General features: G+C 33.3%; 1 protein-coding gene across 4 annotated transcripts in view; it reads right to left on the bottom strand.

Moving 5' to 3' along the window:
* Positions 1–12968, bottom strand: part of NUP93 (nucleoporin 93) — a 134590-nt gene that overhangs the window by 64112 nt on the left and 57510 nt on the right. Inside the window, exon 1 of one of the 4 annotated variants that reach the window (XM_051979890.1) lies at positions 6443–6540. The exons of the other annotated variants lie outside the window; for them this stretch is intronic. The gene's annotated coding sequence lies outside the window, so the exon portion shown is untranslated. Of the gene's footprint in view, positions 1–6442; positions 6541–12968 lie in introns of those variants that run through there. 4 annotated transcript variants of the gene reach the window in all.

The raw sequence follows: 12968 nt of genomic DNA, 5'->3' as shown, positions 1-12968 counted from the left end.
ATCATCTTGTACACATTGCAACACTGTGTTTTCTAAAACATATCTGGGAAAACTTGTCAAATGACAAGAATGTGTGATCAATGTAGAGCAACCCCACGGTGATCTGACAACTTGATAACTTATAGAAAAATGATTATTTGACTTACACTTACCCCTACAGCAAGGATTAGAACTGTGATTGATTGCTTTAGTTAATTAGAACACTGTGGTAACAAGGCTAAGGTAGAGGTTCAATCCCTACATGTGTCATTTTGTTTTGCTTTGTTCCAAAGCAATAGACTACCCATCTAATGAAGGTCAACTTTTGGCAAACATATGAAATGTAGAACAAGTGAAGCTTATCTTCATTAAACTCTCAAACTTAAATGCTGGAATAGTCTCATTGCTTTCTTTTCTATTGTTTTTCCACCCACCCAAGCAATTTATGTTTATATTCGGAACTTAATATGTTAAGCTTTCACAAAACTGCTTATATTTTAAAATGACATTAGGGAGTGACTGATTAAGCCAAATGAACAACTTGATTACAGAATTTAACCATCAATAGGGAATACTTTAAAAAAAAATAAATGAAGCCATCTTATAATTGCTCTCAATTTCACTGAAGTGAGGCTCTTTTCTGTTCTAATCCTAGTGAAATAGGGTTATAAATTGATGCTATTGGTCTCAAGATCAGAATCAGACGAGAATATAAATTTATCACTCACTACCAAACTCCCAGCTCCTAATGGCAGGTCAATGGTGTAATCTCTGAATATGAAGGACACATTATTTTAGTACCTGTTGTAGTGTTCAAGAAATCTGCTATCCATCTTCCTTTGTCACTTCAGTGAATGAAGAAAGTAGAAAATGAGGAATTTTAGGAAAAGAGGGCAACTTTCCAACTGGTTTAAGCCTGCTGAGATGGCCAGTAATAATTCAGGGCATTTAAGTTAGCTTATTCCTAGGTCTATGTTAATGAGAAGACTTAGAGAAGAGAAAGGAAAGAAAAAAAGACAGCAAGCTTTACTAGGATCAGTTTTCAGAGACAACAGAAAGAGAAGGCTATGAGGAATGTGGGTGGGAGGAGAGTGGAGTTCCAAATTGGCTTTGGAAATAAAATAGTGAATTGCTTTATGTTCCAAATCAGAAAGGATTCCTCAAAAAATAAAAATGAATTAATTGGTCTGACTCGAAAGCATAACAATTAAACTACTATAAATATAAACTCAAGGGACTTTTGACAAAATGTTTCCCGGTTTTAAGATAAATTACTATACCTCTATACTATATGAGCTTTAAAATCATCTGCACTGCAGTTTAAAATGGCACTCGCTTCATAATTCTTTGCCTAAAAACTAAAGTTATTTTACATTTAAAAAGATTATGTCTAATCAACTGTTCCTCTCTTCCCCCTGGAAAAGAGGAATAGAAGGGAAGATGATAAGGGAATAAAGAAACGTGTCAAGAAGATTCCTATTTGCATCAGATGTGCCAGTTTGACTTCTGGAGGGATCCTAATCAGATCTTGTAGTGTTATTTACCAAGTACAAGAAATGGTAAAACCAGCTTTATTATCCAAGATGATGTTTAGGAACTACTTCTCCTATTTATTCCCTGCTGGTGCACAGTGTCAGTCATTTACACCGCAGTCAAAAAATTCAACTCTTCCTGCTATGCAGCAATGCTCATGCTGATAGTATGCAAGCAGATCATTACTGTTGTCATAGAAAAGTGAGCCCCAGCTTGATATGGATTTCTTTTAATTCAGTATTAGTTTCATATATGTTCATGTTCATTTTTCCTGGCATTTTACTTTCTTTGGGGGGAAAAAAAGGCAACATTTCCTTTTAGATCTTCATATCATTTTAAATTTAATCTTTAAGGGCACTTCTCCCAAACAGAACTAGTTTCACTGTTCTTCTTCTTAGCTCTAATTAAATTACAAAATATTGAATTTTTATCCTGAGGATAAATGCTGCAGAAGTCACAATTCACTATAGATCATGTAAAATACTGCTTAACCAGAGTGGCAATTATAAGCAACATAAGCAAGCAAAGGGACCAAGGCTACTTTTCTACTATAAACTATTACAAATGAGGAGAGAGGGGAATGTTGGGGACTGAACTCTTTTGACACTGTCTCTAACCAGTAGTACAAATGGAAATGGTAAATTCGGGGACCCCTTAGGAAACTATGGAACAGTAATAAAGCTTCAGAATCCTCACTTCTGGCCCTCCGGAAATACCAAATGGTTAACGCCCTTATTCTTTGCCAGGGTAGATGACTGGCCACTCTAGCTTCCTTTCTAAGATAGAGACACAACAGAGAAAACACATAATTTAAAAATCTTAATGTACCAAATATAAACAATAGTGGTAACAGTGATTTTATCACAGGGCCAACCAAACATGGATTAATAAAGATAACTGGTAGGAGAGTTTAACAAGGAATGACCCATGAAGCTGGGCTGCTCAGATTCTTCAAATCATAAGTGAGCTGGTTTTTTTCCCCCATTAATAACCAAGAAATTCAAACCAAGGAAATGGAAACTGAATTAAATTGAGATCTAGATGAAGCAGAAACTGGTCTACTTTTGTGTAACAGTAAATTAGGTCTTTCATTATCACGATTATAGATTTCTATTTAATACTTAATCACAGGCTGCATTTTTGATATGTTTCTTAAGTCACCCACACCTCAAGATCAAACAAGAACATAAATTTGTTTGGTTTTTTTAAAGTCTATATTATTACATAAGACCAAATCACAATAAGCTAGAGAGAAATCTAGAATCAAAGAACCTTTTGTGTATTAAGGAGTCTTTATTTATTTTAACTTAACAGAGGGAAAGCTTATATACCATGCACTGAATAACTGTGGAAAGCAATGAACATAGAACAAAAGGAAATTTAAGTCAAAAAACACAAAATAGATATTGTAGCAAGTACTAAACTAAGAAACTATTCTCATGGTAAAGTTGCAGTCTGGTCATATTCAACATTAACACCTTTAATGAGGTACGAGAGATACCCTATTTAAAACCTTAAATTATTTTCTCTTCTCAATAATCTCAAAAAAAAAAAAAAAAAAAGGCACTACAGAGTGACAGAATGATGCTATCTTCTAACTTTTAAAAAGAGATCATGAAATCAGTTTCCTAACTCAATTTTACTGATGACGCCATTTCATTATATCTTTACTGCCATTTTAGTAGCACATTTCCTAGCAAGCCCCTAGGTATATTCTTTTATTTAAATTATGGCAAAGTAAGGTCTTTCTTGCCACCCTGATGCCATGACACTTCAGTAGCACAAAAGTATAGCTCGTTGTTCACTGATGGAAAGCACCTTGGCTCCTCACACTAGCATGCAGATCAGTAATATTAGGAGAATACTAGAACAAGTCTGCTGAAGAACTCCATAGCATCTAACAAATAATCTGTAAAAAACCCTCAATGCCACAAAATGGGGAGAGAAGAGAATAGAGTTTGGTAAAACACATGGAGAAAGAAGGAAGAAGGGAATAAAGCATATGACATTTCTTTCTACTTTTCTAAATATTTCTATAAGAAACATTGCAGAATGAGTTTTAAAAATATATATATATAGTAAATAGACTCTTATATCCACTTCTAATTCATCAGGTAATTTTAATATTTAACCTATTATACTTTGCAGGCAAAATAAATTTACCTTGTAAAAATCAGAAGAAACAATACCTTTATAATTTAGCTAGTCTATCTGATAAATTGTGTATTTTGCTAGTTGAGATTTAAGGTACTTTTAGGGCCACGTTAATATATGTTTCAGATTTCTAAGAAAATGCCTTTTAAGATCTAAACAATATTAGGGCTGCTAAAAAAAGTAGCTGTGCAAAGTCTTCCTACCTTTTCACTTTTAAATCCTCATTATTCAGACTAAGCAGAATCTAACAATTAAGATGGGCAATGGATAATATAAGGAAGGAGAATGATAGCTGGTATTTTTAAACTAGAAATGAAGTTAAGTCATAATTCACAGACAACTGATGTGGTAGGAAATAAGAACTATTGAAGCAGTACTACAATATTTCTGACAGTAAATTCTTTATAATAAGGCTTACAGTAAAATTTATTCATAGTAACTTAAGTAATTCAGTCCCTTTAAAAGATAAACACACAAATCAAAAATGAAAATCTTCTTGCTCTCTCCAATGATTTGTTTCATAAAAGAACAAAGGAATAGCAAGTGTCAAATCCAATTATTTTTAAGAATAACAAAATTCTTAAGCATACAATCACAAATAAGAGTTTTAAACAAATAGCTTTGAAGTTATACACTATCAATTAAACACAAGTCGTTGAAGTGAGAGGGAAAAGCCCAGATTTGTTGCTCTGTATCTCAACATATTTCTCAAAATAATTTTCATGTTTATTTTAGCAACTGATTGTACATCTCTAATGTGGCAGCTTTTTCTAAAGAAATACCGAAATCCCTTTTAGAAACAGAAACATACAAATGGTGATAAAACGATTGTACACCTTTAAATACTAATTTTTTTCCTGCTACAGTTAAATTAGTAGGTAATAAATTAATCGATTTCATTACTAACATTATTAATAAATAATTGATTAAAATTTAAAAGTATAGAAATTATTTACTTAAATTTATAGTACTAAGATGTAATTTATTTATTAATATACAAGATGCTTTGTAACGCAAAAATGCATTGGTAGTTCCCATATCATGTTATTAATATTTCACAGTCCATTTAAAAATCCATCCTATCTGTTGAAAAAAACCTACAGACTTTAAACTTATACAGTTTCACCGCTATACGAGTATGATAAATACTTACTGTATAGACAAAAGGATTCCATTTTCTTCCTGAGAATGTACTCCACCCTACTAAGGAATTCTTTCTAGAGTACAATTCCATTTTCTGAGTTTTACAGTAACAAAGCTCTTATGCCATAGGTCTTAATGTAAATGAAATGGCACCACAGCTGCTTTCAGTAACCATCTTACTGTGACAGTGATACAGCTAATTGTTAAAAATGGTGGCTAAGACATTTTCCATACATTAAATTAGAGAGCTCAGTTGAAGGCTCTGGCACCCACCCACTTCAGACAAAGGAAAATAATTTGCAACTGTACCAACGCATGGATAATTGAGCCATCTCCCACACAGGGTCAGTGTTAGAGGTTTCCTCCATCTTTACACAAATGTAAACCACAGCTCATTGTCTCTTCCAGGAAATCAATTCTTTTCAAAGCTGTACAGAGTGAGAGTTGTTTGTTTGTTTGCTTTTTTATTTATTTATTTTTAAGAATCTTAGTGCTATTCAAATACTAAACTATAGTATCAAGATAAGCCAAAGGCTCAACAGTTACTCTGTTTCCTGTTCAGTTCATCCATTTCCTACTTGACATTTCCTCTAGACTTTCTATTGTTACTAGTAGGTAAAGTCACACCTTTGAATTGAGAGTTGAATCTCCAAACTAGATTAATGATTCTCTAGTCCATACTTTTGAAAAAGTAAAAAGTCCATACCCACAAGTCTTCAAATTATAAATATATTCATTAAGATAAAAAGCTATACTTCTATTGCCATTGTAATGCTCACTTCAAGTCCATTTATTTCATGTCAGTTTTGGATCATGTTATTTAATGTGATTTGGGATTTTAATATTTATAATATTAATACTCACTAACTGATGCTTACATGATTGTAAAAGTTTTCATTTTATTTATAATAACCAAACTCTCTGTATCAAAGATATGAACTATGTTTAAAAAAACATCTAATTTTCTTTCCATATTTATATGAAAAGTAATCACTTCAGTTTTCTTAAACTGAATAACAATTAAGACACAAGTCTTCTATTATTCATAAATCATTTAAAAACTGATACTAAAATTTTTCCTGAGAAATAATGCTTAACCTTTTTAACACTCTTATTTTCTCAGAATCACCACAATAAAATCATAATTATACATAATTGGGTTTCTTGGGAAAGAATCTATGTTATAGATAATTGTATCTTAAAAGATGTATCTGGTTTTGACCAAGGAAAAATTCAATTTAATATTTCATCTCCTGCAAGAATTCTGCACACCATTAAAATTAAAAGTACATATTGTTCATAATTAAAAGCTTAAAGATGAAATCAATGGATTTTTAAAAAAAGGTCATAATCCTAAAGCACATACCATATTGCCCCACCCTATGATTCAAAAATAAAAGAATATTAAAATAGAAAGAAAAATGTGAACATTTCTCTAGAGAGCCAAGTGTTTCTACTATCAAATGAGCCAACTGTTAGCAGAATTTATCTCATAAATTCAAGCATGACCTTGTCTTTGAGAATAGATTCAATAACAAAACTGCCAAGCTATTTACAGGGAGAATTTATCTAAATTTCTTTACAAAATGAAGACATTCCTACCTGTAGATAACAAAATTGAGGAGTTACAAACCTGTCCATGCTGTTTGTCACTGCAACTCTTTGGTACCTTCTCTCTGGGTTTATAAAGCTCTATCAGTGCTCGAGTCCGTTCCCCTCCTCCCCCCTTAACTGAAGAACGAGAGAGAAAGAGAGAGAGAGAGAGAGAGAGAGAGAGAGAGAGAGAGAGAGAGAGAGAAAGAGAGAGAAAGAGAAAAAGAGAGAGAAGAGAAGAGAAGAAGGGAGGGAGAGAGAGAAAGAAGGATAAAAAAGAAGAAAGAAGAAAGAAGAAAGAAGAAAGAAAAGGAAAAGAAAATACCCTGAAAGTCTGGATATGGCTCAGGCAGGGAAGAGGTTAGTAAGACAATGAGATTGCAGGATCCCCTGGAAAAGCTGACCACTATTGCTTATGAAGGATGCTGATGATTTTTCAGGCTGCTGTATTCAAATTCTGAGAAGTCAACCATCAGTTTGATAGCAGTAACTGATGGGAGTAACAGTTTATAGGTTACAGAAGGGTATTTTATTGTTAACGGACTGTACCAAGTTAAGATTTAAGAGGGGGAGAGACAACATGTAGGCAAGGAAAGATATGCTACTTCCCCCCCACCCCAAGCCACTGCAATTACTCTGATGTGAATTTTTGATGACTTCCGACATCTTGCATGGTTAATAATCGCTTCAGCTGTCATGTTTGGTTAATGTGGAAAATGCATTTGGTGCATTGTGATGCAATGCTATGGCCACAGATTGTAACACCAGTTGTGAAGCTATTCCCTTAACTGAGCAGCAGGAATTTGCACATGCCATGGTGCTAAAATAAATGGTAGTTAAAAAGATTTTATACAGCAGCAGCAGCAGCAGACAGATCCTGCCATTTTAGACTTACAGAAAGCATAGATGTAACATATAGAACAAACGCTCATCAGATTGTTCATGTCAATTTCACTGTTCCTAAAAAGAAAGCACTTAATTTGATATTTTAAATATTTGGCTTCTTAATGGTTAAAAGATTTAGATACTGTTTAAATAACTACTTAGATTAATTATAGCTTTGAACAGAGGTTATTTGCATTTCAGGAATATACAGCCAATGAAACTGTCAGTGACACATGAAAATGCAGACTCTTTATTAACATATGCTCAGCTCAACTGCCACTTTCCTGTATGACATTTAGGCAAAAATATATGATGTGTAAGTCATGAATATTCCTATTCTTTCTCAGTGATTAAAAATTTGGTTCCTTAGAAATGGACTTTTAAAAGGGGATTGCACATATATCTGAAAACTAAAGATTAAATTAAAATACCAACTTGTATTTTTCATTATCACCAATAAAAATTCAATGCAGCAAAGAATTGTGCAATTACAGGAAGGGATGTAAAACAGCAGAGACAAAAACATGCTAAGAGCTAGTCATCCTATGATTAAAGTCAGGCCAATATATTCCAGCAGTCAGGTGATGGTGCCATCATTACAGTGCAGAAAGCTAGAGAAAAATCAAGAAACAGACTACTCCATCTTCAAAAAGATAAATTATAAACTCTAAGAGAATAAGAAATAAGCTTTCACAAATGTAAAATAAATGTCACTATTGAAAAATGTTACAAAGATGGTTATTATAATGACCAATTCCATAATCTAGTAACACCGAAATATAAACCTACATATTTAATATACAGAAATACTGTATTTAAAATTGGTATTTTTCTTTCCGAATTTATCAATTTCTCATCTAATAAGGCAAAGCGGATTTATGGATTTTGACTTTTTTTAAATAAGGAAAAATTCTTTAAGGTAATTCCATTAGCTCACATTTTATGGGCCAGAATATTTGCCAATTTGGTGCCTGCTATTTTAGGTTTTTATGTTTCATTAAAAAAAGAAAAAGAATGAACAGAACAACATATGAATGTATCTAAATACTAAATATTTGTTAACATAAAATAATTCATTATTTCTATTGTTTTATTCATTGTGATAACACTAAATGTTTAATATTGAGGCATGTGTTAACAAGCACTGCAAAACTAAGAAGATTCTAGTTTTGTTTTGCTTTTTACTTTGATTTATTGTTTAAAATTAACCTTACCAACAGTTCTACCTGGTGCTATAGCAGATGTCAATTTATTCTCAAAAGCATTGAACAATTCAACCTTACTAGTTTTAGACTCATCATGAGGCATTACTGAAGGCTGGGGAAGCTTCACAACTCTGGGTATGTGTGAGAGAGAGGAGAGACAGAGGTAGAGAGAGAGAAGAGGGAGGCAGAGAGAGAAAAGAAAAAGGAGGTGGGGGAAATATGCACATGTGTGCACTGCTATGTGTAACCATCTTTGACATTAACCAACTTTAGCTTATGCTCCAGTTATTAAAACAAAAGGTGATCCTGGGGGACCTTTGTATATACCAGTGCAAGAAGTAAATTTTCTTTTGTTTTTGACCAAATGAAACATAGAAGACATGTAACAATACGAGTCTGAGTATGAAAAAGGGAGCTGGATTGTAACAAAAATAAGGCCTTATAACCCAAGTATAAAGTCAAACACTATTTCACTGGTAGTTACAGTTACAAGTTATCCCTGAAAGAGATCACTACTGCACAGGGAGGAACAAAACATAATTCTACAAATGCAGATATTACTTCCCTCATTACTATCGAAGAAGAAATATTTTCAATGCCATAAAAATGCAATAGGATAACACAGACTTTCCTTCCATCTCAAAGAATCCCAGGGAAATAAAATCAGTAAGGTGATTTGAAATTATACAAAGTCAGAACTGAAAAAGCCTTTAGAGATCATTTGATTTAATACCCTCGTTTTGCCAAAAAAAAAAAAAAAAAAAAAAAGACTCATAAGTTAATCCCTTATCCAAGGTCACACACATACTGAAATGTGAACACATTTATAAACACTACCCAAACAATCCACTTACAGTAAGAGTCCTATCTCCACTGGAGATGAATTTATGTTGTAGTTAACTAAGAATAAGGAGGCTTATGCTTATTTTTTTTTTTTTCAGGAAGACCCACTGTTTAAGTTCATAGCATGGTTTCTAATACAGATTTAACCACTAAAGCATACCAATGGGGAAAAACGGAAATGAAAGATGGGATATATCTCAAAATTTAGAACATGAGGGAGAAACTTTTTTTTAATCAAGTGATATAACTGTAAAGTGCTTAGTACAGTGTCTGGCACATAGTAAGCACTACATATGTTAACTCTTATTATTATTTTATTTTCCTCATTTGCCTTTAATTAATACTAAGAGCATAGTAGAGGCCACAGAAGTAAAAGAAATAAACAAACTACTGAAATGATGATACTCAATTGAAATAATATTCAGGCTTATAATCTTGACGTTTATAGCTGGCATATATACTGAGCTTCACCATAAATCAAAGTTTTTAGGCAGTCTCCCAAGTCATGATCTGTCTTTGACCTGCTTTACAGCATTGTTTTGAGGTTCAAATGAAATAAAAGATGTTAAAATTAAAAGCACTACATCAATATAAAGTGATATTATTATAACTCACTTTCCCCTCAATTTGGTTATAATACAGTCTTGATTCTTGTGCTGTTGTTTTCTTGGCTGACTCCTCCTCTACAAACTCTCTCCCCCTTCTACTTCCTATGACAGGCAGACAAAATCCTTGGCTCATTGTTCTTTTCTTGTCATTTTCTCCTTCTATATTGATGATTGAAATTTCTATCTGCAGTTCTTATACTTAAGGTTCAATCCCATACCTCCAACTGCTTGCTGGACATTTATTCTTAGATGTCCTTGTGTTACCTCAAACCCAACATTCAAACAGGAATCATTATGCCACTCTTTAAAGAACTATCCCAACCCAACTTCATAGTTTCCATCAATGGCACTACTATTTTTCCAGTGATATATGCTCAAAACACCTTTTATTCATTCCTGATTTTCATCATCCATAGTGAATCATAGAATGCTAGAAATATTTTCTTCAATATATCTTGTAATTCATCTCTTTTTTCATTCCCACTGCCATCATCCTACCTACTCCAAGTCCTTATCAATTTGCATTTTGATTACCACAAAAGCTAACAGCTGAGCTTCTTGATGCTACCCTCTCCCTTCTAATATATCCTACATACTGCTGATAAAGTAATAGTCTTTAAATACTCATTTTTATTGTATCATTCTCCTGGTCAAAAACCTATATTTTCCACCAAACCAAATCTAAACTAAACAAAATTTAGATAAAAACATGATGTCTATCCTCATGGAGCATAAGTCTAGAAAAGGAAATACATAAATCTCGGAAATTATAATATAAATTATATGGTTAGCATATTATAAATTATAAAAATAAAGTGTATGTAACATCCAAGGGAGATCTTTACAGATCAAGCACCTGTTGCTCTACTACATGGTTTTTTCATGCTATTTCCTTCAACAGTAAAGTGAATATTCTCTCTTCCTGAATCTTCACTGTTTGTGTCCTTTCTCAATTCTCCTTTCTTCTCTTGTCTCTCTTTCTCTTTTCCTTTCCCACCCAGACTTCTGTATCTATTTTCCTCTTTCTGATATCCACAGTATACAATGTAGTGGTAGACACCTAAGAAAAAAATTAGCCATTATTACACTCAAATCTTTCTCTAGTGATTGGGTTCTTCAAGGAGCACAGATTGTGAGTAAGAAGAGATCTCTGAGATTGATTCATCCAATCCTTGTGTTTGGCAGATGAGTAAACTGAGGTCCAGAGAGTTTAACTAACTTGCGAACAGTTATAAAGGTAGTAAGGGGCAAAAGTGGCATTCAAAACGAAGTCTCCTGACTCCAACTCCAGCATTTTTTCCCTTATTAATCTTTTTAAAGGGGCCAGTGAAACAAAACTCTCAAGTTTAATAAGCTCTGAGTGTGGCACTAGTGATGAGAAAACCTAGTTAAATCTAGAAAGGTGAATAGATGGAATGTTGGCCAAAAGAAGAGGGGTAGAAGGAGAGGAAGAATGGGTAGCAACCTAGAGAAAATAGAATGATTGATCATCACTTATCAGGCACAGTCTAAGTAGATTTCATATTATCTAAGAGGGAATCAAATATAGTCAAAAGTTGGCAAATGTGCCCCATTATACTTTCTGACACTTCTATTTTCCAGAGAAGATTAGTAGTTAGGTTATTTATCAATATACATAAGTAATCAGTACTTCTTTATGGTAAACAATGGCTTCCACTCACCAGGCCAATGTCTTCTCATGTCCTGAGAAATGCCTAATGGTAAAGGAATTCAGCTGAAATGAATTAAGCAGCAAAGAGGAAAGGTAGCAAAATCATACCACAGGGTGGAAAGAACAATGTACTTGAAGTCCAGAGAAAACTGGGTTTGAAACAGGTACACGAGCAAGTTATGTAACCACAGGAATTCACTTATCTTCTCTCCATGGTTTCCTTATCTATAGGATAGGAACAATAAAGCCTGCAGTACCTACTTCATAGAACTGTGGTGAAAATAGAGAACAAGCATTAAACAATTTGCAAATTTTAAAGCATTACGTTAGATGATGATGGAGATAGTGATGGTACTATATGGACACATTCTCATTAGAAAATGAAGAGGTAATATGATGATTTGCCAATGAAGTTATACTTGGAGTGCTTTAAGAAAAAATTTTTTTTAAAAAGAAAGGAGATTTCAGGTTTGAGCAATTGCTAAAATAGAGATGATTTTTTGCAGTTCTTTACTTGGCAACAAAACAAATTATTGAACAATTTCAATTGCTTCTTCAATTCATGTGCCAACTTGTTTATTTGCCCAAGGGTCTGGACACAACTAAGAGAAGATCTTTTTACCTCTAGATGCCAGACTACAGAGAAGGTAAATCACTCCCTCAGCAAAAGAAGGAGGCAGCTTTCTTTGAGAGACTTAGAATGAGGGCAAAAACAGATTTAAGATGATTAAGGGAATTAATTCAAAGGGATGAAATGAGATTTTAGAAGTAGTCTTTTCAAATTAAATGTATCATCAATAAGTGGTTCTCAATCAAAGCAGCTATTGATGGTAAGTTAAAATAGTAGTAAGTAGCATGTATATTCTAAATATTTCTGCAGTGTAATCTAATGTTCTTTAAGAAATTCTCGAAGTTTTATTGAGTGTATTCATTTCTCTAGTTTACACACACACACACACACACACACACACACACACACACACGTACACACAAGTAATGCACACAACAAATAGTAGACATTAAGCCTCTATAAATAAAGGCGAATTTGTTCTTCAGGAACAGTCAGAAGAAAGAAGTAGTGTACCTTTTTGACAAATAGTTTTCAAAAGTATTTGGAATGATCTGGCAGTGTTTCATTGAATCATACAACTTTAGAGCCAAAAGGGCATAAATTTCAATTAGCTTAGAAACTAAGGTGCTTGCCTGAAGTTAGTATGAAGGCCAACGCCAAATCTCAGAAGATTTCAAGGATGATATTCTTTCATACCTCTATGTGTCTTTCAGACTGACATTGTACAGTATGCTTAGATCATCTAGTATAGGCATAGCCAATTATTCATCTAATAAACTCCG

The sequence above is a fragment of the Antechinus flavipes genome, chromosome 2, assembly GCF_016432865.1.
Source record: "Antechinus flavipes isolate AdamAnt ecotype Samford, QLD, Australia chromosome 2, AdamAnt_v2, whole genome shotgun sequence".
NCBI classification, from domain to species: domain Eukaryota; kingdom Metazoa; phylum Chordata; class Mammalia; order Dasyuromorphia; family Dasyuridae; genus Antechinus; species Antechinus flavipes.
The sequence above is the reverse complement of the archived record's forward strand: the minus strand, read 5'-3'. Positions and strand labels throughout refer to the sequence as shown.